This window comes from Sarcophilus harrisii, chromosome 2 (genome assembly GCF_902635505.1).
Source record: "Sarcophilus harrisii chromosome 2, mSarHar1.11, whole genome shotgun sequence".
Classification (NCBI taxonomy): Eukaryota; Metazoa; Chordata; class Mammalia; order Dasyuromorphia; family Dasyuridae; genus Sarcophilus; species Sarcophilus harrisii.
In genome coordinates, this window is record NC_045427.1 from 633,630,225 (window position 1) to 633,642,342 (window position 12,118).

Genomic DNA, 12,118 nt, shown 5'->3' on the forward strand with positions numbered 1-12,118 from the left:
GTGTTTTTAAATGCAGCAAATAAATCATAGAGGATTTGGAGTTATAATTGAATGAATTAGATTGAATTATTGATTCATTGAATTGAATTCATTGAACAATTAGATTGAAAAAGTTATCAAATTGAAAAAAAAAAAAAAAAAAAGGTTTTGCTGCTCTGAAATCAGGAGGACCTGAGTTCAAATATGGCCTTAAACCTTTAAACACTTCCTAGCTGTGTGACCCAAGGAAAGTCACTTAACCCCAATTGCCTCAAAGAGAAAAAGAGAGACAGAGAGACAGAGACAGAGAAAGAGACAGAGAGACAGACTTAGAGAGACACAGAGAGAGACAGACAGAGACAGAGACAGAGAGACAGACAGAGAGACAGAGAAAATGGAAATCAAAATCTTATAAAAATAAATGTTGAAAACTACTTGTAACTGAAAAAATATAATATTAAGTGGAAAACAAAATGATTTATTTGTATGTAGGAAAGTAGTTATAGCAGCTCTTTTTATAATAGCAAAGAATTGGAAATTGAGGGCTATGTCCCTCATCAAGTGGGGAATGGTTGAAAAGGTTGTGGTATATGATTGGGATGGAAAACTTATGATTCTTACAAGGTGCTAAGTCACTGCAATTGATTGGCACTCTGGGAGATTCACAAGTCAGGATTCAGTATGAGATTCATAAGTTCAGTGGAAGAGATTCACAAGTCACAGCTCCCACAATTCCACTCTCTGAGGAGGAGTCAACCTTTGAGTTCACACCTTTAAGAGCTCATATATAAGGAACTCCCACAAGCCAACTAGAGACTTTTGGGAGATTGAGAAGCCAGGATTCAGTTGGGCAGAATGGGGGATTCGGAAGAAGAGAGGCTGAAGCTGGAAGAGGCAAAGGACTAGCAACAGGGGCTCTTGGAACCAAGGAGAGAGATAGGCCTCTAAGAAAGTTAACTGGGCTATTTTGAAGGAGACAATAAAGGATTGAACTTTTAACTCCTGGCTGCACTTAAGGCGATTATTACTTTAAACTGAAAGGCTGCTCCCAGAAGCTCCCCAAGAAACCTGCTCACAGAGAACGATTATATTTTAGAGAAGAGAACACTACAGAAAACTCTTGTGCCATCAAAAATGACAAGCAGGATGGGTTCAGAAAAATCTGCAAAGACATGTGTGAATTGATGCTAAGTGAAGTGGGCAAAACCGAGAGAATGCTGTGCATAATAACAGTAAAATTGTACGAAGATTTGAATGACCTAGCTATTCTCGCCAATACCATGATCCAAGACAGTTCCAAAGGACTCGTGCTAAAAACTGCTAACCACCTCTAGAGAAAGAACTGAGGGAGCCTGAATGCAGATTGAAGCATACTATTTTAACTTTTTTTCTTGTCTTTTTTTTCCTGTCTATTTTCTTCTGCGTCATGGCTAATATGAAAATATATTTTGCATGACTGCACATGTATAATCTATATCAAACTGCTTGTCTTCTTAAGGAGGAGGGAGGGGAGGAAGGGAGAGAGAATTTAGAACTTAAAATTGAAAAAAAAATAACAAATGTTAAAAATTGTTTTCCTATGTAATAGGAAAACATATTTTAAAAAAATTTAAAAAACAAATTGACAGATTCCCCCCAGACTAAAAACCCTAAAGTCCAACTCCCTGTTTTTTTACAAGGAAGTTGTGGAGACCCAAAGAGACAGAATGTGGCCCCAGGCCACAAAGGCAATAAGAAGCTAAATCGGGACTCAGTTCAAAGCCTATTTTCCTCCCACTTCACCATGCTCCCAACCAGATTATCAGTGTCAAATTAGTCATATTAAAAAATAAAAGAGGAGAAACCTTTGTTAGTGAGCTCATCCAAAATTTTAAGAGGCACCTTAAAAGCGACCAGAAAGCATGCATAGAGACCCCCAACTCTCAGCTAGATTAGAGCCTTTATCACTGCACACAGCAATAGGAAATAAAAAGAGGAAAGAGGAAAGACAAGTCATTCATTAATACCTGAGATACAGAGCAGGAGCAGGGTTAGTCCAGAATTCAAAGCACAAAAGATACATTGATTTATTGAGGGGAGAAGTGTATTGTGTGAGAAAGAGACAGAGACAGAGAGGAAGGGAGGAAAGGAGGGAGAGACGAAGGGAACACATTTATAAGACCTTTCTTCCTACAGTCAATTTCAGGACAGTGTAAATGAATTTTTTTCAAATTCCTATAATAACTTCAATGACAGGGCATTAGATATGGAGTCATGAGGACGCAGGTTCATATTCTACCTCAGACATTTGCTAGCTTTATGGCTCTGGGAAAGTTTTTTAATCTCTGTGAGCTTCGATTTCCTCTTCTGTAAAATAGGATTAATAATGCTCATAGTAAACATTCCTCATGGGCTTGTTGTGATGCTCAGATGTAATAATACAATGTGTTCCTAAAAGATAAGTTAAAGAACATCTATATAGAGAGAGTAAAAGTTCTTAGATTTGTATGTTCTGGACCCCTGTGGCAGTATCTAGGGGACTCCTTGGAATTGTGTTTTCAAATACTTAAGAGATACAGAATTAGAAATTAAAAAGGAAGTCGATTAAATTTAGATAATTATGGGAAAATGTTTTAAAGCCCACAGTTCCTAAGAGAAAGATTCATTAAGGCTAATAAAATGCAATGTGGAGATATATATATATATATATATATATATATACACATACAAAATGCAATATGTTCCCTTTTCTCCCCTCTTTAGTCCCATCCAGTAACTATTAGTTCATATCTTTTTTATTTTAACATTTTATTTTTCTTCATCTTTTTACAATTTTGATTTCCAAATTCTCTCTTTCTCCCCTCTCCCCTTTCTTGAGAAGATTAACAATTTGACATAGATTATACATGTGTGCACTCAGGCAAAACATTCCCACATTAGCCATGTTGCAAAAGAGAACATAGGAAAAAAAGCCATATCCACCCAAGAAAAATAAAGTTTGAAAAAATTTATGCTTCATTCTGTATTCAGATTCCATCAGTTCTTACTCTGGGGATTTTTTCGTCATAGATCCTTCAGAATTGTTTTGGATCATTATCTTGTTCAGAGTAGCTAAGTCATTCACAGTTGATCATCATACAATATTGCTGTTACTGTGTACAATGTTCTCTTGATCTGTTCACTTAACTTAGCATCAGTTCATGTAATTTCAGGTTTTTCTGAAAGCATCCTGCTCGTCATTTCTTATAACACAATAGTATTCCATCGCATTTATACAACACAACTTGTTAAGGTATTCCCTAACTGATGGGCACCCCTTCAGTTTCTAACTCTTTGCCACCACAAAAGGGCTCCTACAAATATATACATATTTTTTTAACATATAGGGCCTTTTCCTTTTTTTAAAAAAATTAATCTCTTTAATGAACCAAATCAGTTCCAATAGAGCAGTAATGAATTGAACTAGCTATACCCAGCGAAAGAACTCTGGGAAATTAGTATGAACCACTTCAAATCCCTTTATTTTTGTCCTCCTGCATTTTTGATTTCTTTCACAGGCTAATTGTACAATATTTCAAAGTCTGATTCTTTTTGTACAGAAAAACAACTGTATGGACATGTATATATATATTGTATTTAACTTATACTTTAACATATTTAACATGTATTGGTCAACCTGCCATCTGGGGAAAGGGGTGGGGGGGAAGGAGGGGAAAAGTTGGAACAAAAGGTTTGGCAATTGTCAATGCTGAAAAATTACCCATGCATATAACTTGTAAATAAAAAGCAAAAATTTTAAAAATAAATAAATAAAGGAGGAAATACAAAGTAAAAAGTTAAAAAAAGAATTAATCTCTTTGGGATACAGACTTCTTAATGGCATCACTGGATCAAAGGGCATGCACAGTTTTATAGCCCTTTGGGCACAGTTCCAAATTGCTCTCCAAAATGATTGAATCAGTTCACAGCTCCACCAATAATAGACCATTAGTGTCCCAATTTTTCCACATCCTTTCCCAAAATCATTTTCCTTTTTGGTCATATTAATCAATCTGATAGATGTGTAGTACCTACAAGTTGTTTTAATTTGTATTTCTCTAATCCACAGTGACTGAAAGCATTTTTCCCTAACTATAGATAACTTTGTTTTCCTTATCTGAAAACAGTCTGTTCATATCCTCTGACCATTTATTAATTGGAGAATGACTTATCTTCTTATAACTTTGACTCTATTTTCTATATATATTGAGAAATATATATTCTACATATAGAATATATATTATAAATACATATATATATATATTCTATATATAGAATGAAACCATTCTATATATGACTTCATATATATATGAAACCTTTATCCATTTCACTTACATTGCTAAAATATATCTAATTGGGCAAAATAGCTTCTAATTGTTTTAATGTCCTCTTTGTTGTTGGTGAATTCACCCTTTTTATTTTTGACACTGGTAATTTGGTTTTCTTTTCTTTTTTAATTAACTAATGGTTTATCTATTTTATTGAATTCTCCGCACTCCCCCCCATAAAACTAGCTTTGTTTTATTAATTTATTTAGTTCACTTGTTTCCTTATTTTTAATTTTAACAATCTCTTTGATTTTTAGAATTTCCAATTTGGTGTTTAGTTGAGAATTTTAAATTTATTCTCTTTCTGGGTTTTTTTTTAATTGCTTCCCAATTTATTGACCTGTTCTGTATTTTATTAATGTAAATGTTCGGAGATGTAAGATTTCTCCTAAGTACGGCCTTGGTTACATTCCACAAATTTTGGTATATTGTCTCATTGTCATTCCCTTTAAATAAGTTATTTCTATGTTTGTTTTTTGATCCATTCATTCTTTAGGATTAGATTTAGATTCCAATTAAATTTCAATCTGTCTCCAAAGCCCTTTACTCAATATTTTTATTTCATTATGATTTGAAAAGGATACGTTCAAATTTCTTTTTTCTACATTTGGTTGTGAAGTTTTTATGCCCTAATGCATGGTCAGTTTCTGTGTCAGTGCCATGTACTGCTGAAAAAAAGGCATATTCCTATTTATTCAGTTTTCTTGAGAGGTCTAGCATATCTAATTTTTCTAGAATTTTATTCATCTCCTTAACTTGGTTGGTTTTTTTTTTTTTGTTTGTTTGGTTTTGTTTGGTTTGGTTGTTTAGATTTTTCTGGTTCTGAAAGGTAAAAGTTGAAGTCCTCCAATAGTTTTATTGTCTATTTTCCCTGTAACTCATTTAACTTTTCCTTTAAGAATTTGTTCACTAAACTATTGGGTGAAATTTTTTTATGTTGATATAACCTCAGTCTATGGTACCTTTTACAAGATGTAATTTCCTTATCTCTTAATTAAATCTTTTCTTGATTTTTGCTTTTTTCTGAGCTCAAGATTACTACCCCTACATTTTTTTTTACTTCAACTAAAGCATAATAGATTCTGTTCTAGTTCCTTTCCTTTACCCTATGTGTGTTTCTACTTCAAGTGTTACTTGTAAACAATACACGCTAGAATTTGGGTTTTTAATCTACTCTGCTACCCACTTCCATTTAATCAGTGAGTTCAACCCATTCAGTCATGATTAGCATGCATTTCCCTCCATTCTATTTTCTTCCATTTCTTTCTCCTTCACTCCGTCTCTCAGCAAAAGTATTTTGCTTCTGACCACCACCTCCCTCAATCTGCCCTATCAGCCCTGCCCCTTTCTTTTATCCTCTTCCCTTACTATTTCCCTGGAAGGCAAGTTATATTTCTAGACTCAATTTACTGTGTATTATTCAGTTTCAGTCAATTCTGATGAGTACCCTTCAAGCATTGCCTCATACTCCCCTCAATAGTGAAAGCTATTTTGTGATTTTTTTTTTAGATATGAAATCATTTACTTTATTATTTACTTCCCTTCATTCCCCCTTATCACAGTGCATTCCTTTTTTTCACCCCTTAAATTCTTTTTATTTTTTGGATATCCCATCATAGTCAAATCACACCCATGCACTCTTATGTATATTCTTTTGATATGATATAAAATTCTTGGGAGCTTCATATATCATCTTCCCATATAGGAATGTAAACAGTTTAACCCTACTGAATCTCATATAGTTTTTCTTTCCTATTTATCTTTTTTTGTTTGTTTTTTTCTTGAGTCTAGCGTTTGAATGTTAAATTTTCTATTCAGCTCTGATCTTTTCATCAGGAATGGTTGAAAATCCTACATTACATTAAAAATCAATTGTAATTCCAAGGATTATACTTATTTTTGCTGAGTAGATGATTCTTGGTTGTTATCCTGCCTCCTTTGCTCTCTGGAATATCATATTATTCCAAGCCCTTTGGATCTTTAATGTAGAAGCTGTTAAATCTTGGGTGAGTCTAAATGTGGCTCCATGATATTTGAACTTTTACTTTCTGGCTCTTTGACCCAGGAGTTCTGGATTTTGGCCATAATATTCCTGGCACTTTTCATTTTCAGATCTAAGGAGATAATCAGTAGATCCTTTCAATTTCTATTTTGTCCTCTGATTCTAGGATATCAGGGCAGTTTTCCTTAATAATTTTTAAAATTATATCCAAATAGTTGGGAAAGGGCTGAACAAGCTGTGTTTATGGATGTAATGGAATACAGATGATAAATAGGTAGATTTCAGAAAAACCTGGAAAGATTTGTATGAAATGATGCAAAGTTAAATGAGCAGAACCAGGAAAACATTGCACACCATATCAGCAACACTGTGTGATGATCATCTATGAATGATTCAGCACTTCTCAGTGACACAATTAACCAAGACAAGTACAGAGGATTCACAAAAGAAAACACTATCTATATCTAAAGAACTGAGGGACTCTGAATACAGATCGAAGCGTATTTTTTCACTTTATTCTTTCTTGTGCTTTTTTCTTTTGATGTTTCTTCTTTCATAGCTGTAACTAATATGGAAATATTTTACATGATAGCACAATTATAAACAATGTCAAACTGCCTACCAGCTTTGGAAAAGGGGAGGAGAAGGGGGCAAGGGAATAAAAAGATTTCCTCTATTCCACTTCCATCTAGGCTTCCAGATACCCTGGCCTTTGAACCCATGTGCTGCTCCAACAGCTCTGTTTGCTTTTCCATAGAAGTCTTCCCTCACTGCAAAACCATCTCTTTGGTGAGTGGGTCTCAAGCATTTTCCCCTTCAGAATCCAGCTGCCTGGCTGGTCTCAGACCAGGTCAATGAAGGCAGACAAGATGAGAGCCAGTCTGTCAGTTAAAGCTCAGGCCACTTTTATGAACTTGTTTTGGTGGGGGACGGGAGATGAGCTTCAAATGAGTTCACCCCCAAGTGTCAGGGATTGGGTTTGATCCCAAGGCCTCTGACTCAACTCTATCCATCCTAAAGGATTGAATACAATCAGCTCTGAGGATCTAGCTGCTTCTCGGCTCTGTTCAATTGTAGGTTTAGAATAGGATTATCTACTCCACCTGCTTCAATTTATTTTTTTTTTTCCTGAGGCAATTAGGATTAAGTGACTTGCCCAGGGTTACACAGCTAGTAAGTGTTAAGTGTCTGGTGTCACATTTGAACTCAGGCCCTCCTGACTTCAGAGGAGCTCTATCCACTGCACCACCTCTTTGCCCCATTTCAATCTTTTTTTTTTTTTTTAATTAATGTTATAGCTTTAAATGCAGCACTGGGAATACAAAAAAAAAAGTTAATTCTATGGGGCAAGAGCTCTGAGAACTTATTTTTGTTTTTAATATTTTGATAACTATATTTCAATATAATTGGTTTCACTTGTCATAAGATCTTATGCATTTAAAAACCATCATTCAGAGAAGGGATCCATAGGTTTTACTGCCTGAGGAGACCCTTTAATATAACCAAAGTTCAAATTATCAGAATACAAACTCCTTTATATGACACTGAAAAACCTTCATACACTGTCCAATCACACTGGTCTTCTTCTCGTTTCTCACATTCTCTCCAGGTCTGGAATGTTCTACCTCACAGGATGCCTCTTTTCCTTCAAAGTGGAGATCAAATGCCACCTCCTACAGGAAGCCTTCCCGGGTCCCACCTTCCCTTGGAACCACCTTATGTGCACATATTGCATCTGTTGTCTTCGCCACTAGCGGGGAAAGAACTCTGCTTCTGGAGTCAGGAACATGGGCTCCGATGTCACCTCCCACAGTCGGGTCCTTAGTGGCTCCTTGGGCCCATGCTGGACAGCTTATGGTTGTGGACTCTCAGCTAAGCTTCTTGAGGGCAGGACCATGTTCTGTCTGGCATCCTCAGCAACTGAAGCAGGGTCTGGGTTTGCCTGAGGGTGAGTCCTCTGGGAGCAGCAGGACAAGAAGCCTTGGCTCCCAAGGGAAAGGGCAGAGAGGGAACAAGCTGTGCCAGGCCGCTGTGCTGAGGACTTTCCAAATGTCCCCCCCGGAAAGTAGAGGCTCTGACACTGAGGAGGAATACTGAGGAGGGAGCTGTGACTTACCCAGTAGCAGAGGCTGGATTTGAGCTCATTGGACTCCAGGCCCCGCACCTGATCCACTTTCATCACCTAGCTGCTGCTTGGCTCTTTGCAATTGTAGGTTTAGAACAGAATCTACTCCACCTGCTTCAATTTATTTATTATTATTTTTGCTGAAGCAATTGGGGTTAAGTGACTTGCCCAGGGTCACACAGTTATACAGTGTTAAGTGTCTGGGGTCAAATTTGAACTCAGGCCCTCCTGACTTCAGGGCTGATGCTCTATCCACTGCGCCACCTAGCTGCCCCACTTCAATTTATTTTTTAAATTAATGTTAATAGCTTTAAATGCAGCAAAAATTCACTCTGTACTTAGCAGCTCCCCCATTGGGAAAGAAAAACTAAACCCCTGTTATAAACTCATATAGTTAAGAAAAACAATTGTCCACATTGCACATATTTTTAAAAACATTCTTATTCTGCCCCGAATCCTTTGTTTCTCTTGGGAAATGAACAGCCCATTTCATTTTCAGTACTCTAGAATTATTGCTGGCTATCATAATGATCAGAGTTCCTAAGTCTTGCAAAGATGTTTTTCTTTCCAGTGTTACTGTATACGGTGTTCTCCTGGTTCTGCTCTTTACTTTGTACCAGTCCTATAATTTCTTTGAAACCATTCCCTTCACCATTTTTTTCTCTTTCTGGGGAGATAACTGAAGCTAAGTGACTTGTCCAGGATCACACAGCTAGTGTCTAAAGTCCAATTTAAAATCAGGTCCTCCAGATTCTAGAGCTGGTTGCTCTATCCACCGCCCCACCTCCCTGTCCTTTCCACCATTTTCTAAAGCACAATAGAATTTTATTAATTTCCTCATTTTAAGGTTGAGGAAGCAGAAGTTCAGGAAAAGCAAGTGATCTAAGGTCAAATACAAAATACAGGGAGCTGAGGTTTGAATCTTAACCTCCAGAACCAAGTTCCCTACACCTGGGATCATTTCCCCACCCACCTCTGTTCCACCCAGAAACCCGTATTTGGGCATTGAAATAAGCTGAAAAATACAAGAAATCCATTCCAGTCAGACTTAGCCATTTCATAATATTTAGGGGCATGAAGAGGTATTTCAACAAGGACTGGACCTGTAACTGTGACACCTGCATTCAAATCCTACCTCTTAGAGCAGACACTACTATAAGCCACAAGCAGGTAACTCACCCTGTCTTAGCTTCCCCATCTGTAAAATGGCTGCATCCCATCTGTCCCTATTTCAGAGTTGTTATGAGAATCTATGTAAACTGCTTTGCAAACCTTGCAGCCTCTAAATGACTATTTAGAAAGCAGCAGCACACCTAATCATGAAGCCACAGAATGCATCTATCCCCTTTCCCTGGAAATGCAGCGACAGATCAGGGATTTCTTTGGAAACATCCAGATTCCTTTCTGAAGGAAAGCTCCCTTGAGCTCTTATCCCTTTTTACAGGAGCGAAGAGGGGATGTCCCCTATCACATAAACCAAATTGCAGGGCACCTTACTTGTATCTGAAGGTAAAAAACTCCCAAGAGAATCTGCTTAGAAACTTCTAAAGTTTTCCCAGTCGTTACCATGGTGTCTCTATGGCAACAGGCATCACATTAAGCAGAAATGTTCATCTCAGTAAGTTCCCAAAGACTTCTTGGCAGGGGACCTCATTGTAGACCCACTTCTACCCCCAGAGTTGTTCCTGAATGCTCAGCCAGTGGCCAAACAGCTCCCATCTTGCTCATTTCCAGTCAGACATTCTGGGAAGTCAATCAGGGAACGGTCCACAAATCAAATGCACTATCCATGGTCTAGCCTACTTTTATGCATGTTTAGGTCACCTCAATTCAATTCCTTTAAAATCCTGCCATGTAAAAGGCATACGTGAGACCATGAAAAATCAAGATTTCAGGAGCTTTGATGAATTCAATTCAGAAAAGCAGTGAAAAACCGATTAATGCAATGTGAAGTAAGCAAAGTCAGGATAATCTATGCAGTGATGACAATGTAACTAGAAGGAACCAACTAATTATTAAAACTGAATGCTGTAATATTATAATGACCAAACTTAGCCCTGAAGAAATGATGAGAATACCCCTTCCCCTGCTTCTTTGCAGAGAAGAGGTCAGGGATTGTGGAACAATGATTGTCACACTGTTGAAGTGCTAATTATTGAATTTTCTTCAAATCTTTTTTTTTTTTACAAGGGATGTTTAAGAGGGAAAAGAATAAGGGAAACTATATAGGTTATATAAAAACAAAAGATAGAAATAAAAACTTTTTTAAAGAAATAAAAGTATTATGTAAAAAATTTGAAAAACCCAATCTGATCTTTTTATTAGATTACATGAACTCCAAGATCCCATATAGCCCTAATAAAACATTTTAATTTAAATTAAATGAAGATACTTTCACAATCATTGCAAATGACACTCTTTAGAGCCCAGACCCACTGGTTTGGGAAACTGGAGGATTTAAATGCCAGTTCTTCCCCTAATTCTATCTATCCCAACTTCATTGTCTCCTGCCTAGGACATAGTTTCCCTACTTATAAAACAAGACTATAAACTAAATTAGGGGCTTGAAGCAAACTTGAAGCAAGAAGGGGGAATGGGGCACATTTATTTAGAATTTAGGATTTATTAAGAATTGACTTCCAATCAGTGACATGACAAAAACTTTCGAATCACGTTCTAGCCTTTTCTTTTTGAAAAACTTATTTGTATTTATGTAGTAAATTCTAGAATTTATTTTCTTTCCCATTGAATTGAGGCTACTGAAATGCCACGGGGACCAAAAAAGCTTTGGACTCCTGCACATAATAACTTGTGAGGTCCTTTCGTGCCCCTACCTACTTATGAAAAGGGCCAGTGTCCCAGAGTGATTACGCAACAAAGGAAAAATGCAGCGTCGGAGCCGAGGACCTTGGCGATGGGTTGGCCAGCTCTGACATTTTATAAACATGACACATTTTCTTAGATGCTTACAGTTCAAACGGGTTGTATTTGATCCCAATCAAGTTAGTTTTACTCAAAAAAAAAAAAAAAAAAATACAACTTTGTTAGGGTAATAGTGGGAGACACTAGGAATTACTTCATCTCCAGTCTGACTTTCCTTAAAAATATCAGGCTTGAAATCATGTGACGGCTTAACCACCACTTTTAATTTTATAAACAACTACTTCTGAAGTGAAAGTAGGAGGACAGCTGCAGTCTGGCTCACTTTTCAGTGAACCAGAAATGGCTGCTACTCCTCCTGAACAAGGCTGGCTTTGAAAGTGGGAAGGGTGGGAGGGCTCCACACAAATACACCAGCAAAGACCAGCATTCCACGTCTTTGTAGCTCACCAGAAGAGCGGCCAAGTTTGGAAGACCTTACGATGCTTTCCGCCTTTCTAAGCATTTCTCAGACACAGATACTCAGCAACTATAGACTAGAGGCTTTGTCATTCCCAATAAGCACAGATCCATACAGCCAAATAATGCCGCAGAAAGCTTCTGTCCCCACTGATAAATGGACTGGGGTCCCAGGGCCAGCCATGAAGCTAACCCTTATCCAGAGCCACGCCGAGGTCCTTTGGGACCCATGGTAAACGGCAGGCACAAAACAACCAGGGTCGGTCAGCCTTCCTTGTAGAAGGTGGCAAGGGCTTTATCCCAAATCTATCTTGAACAAGTGTGTGT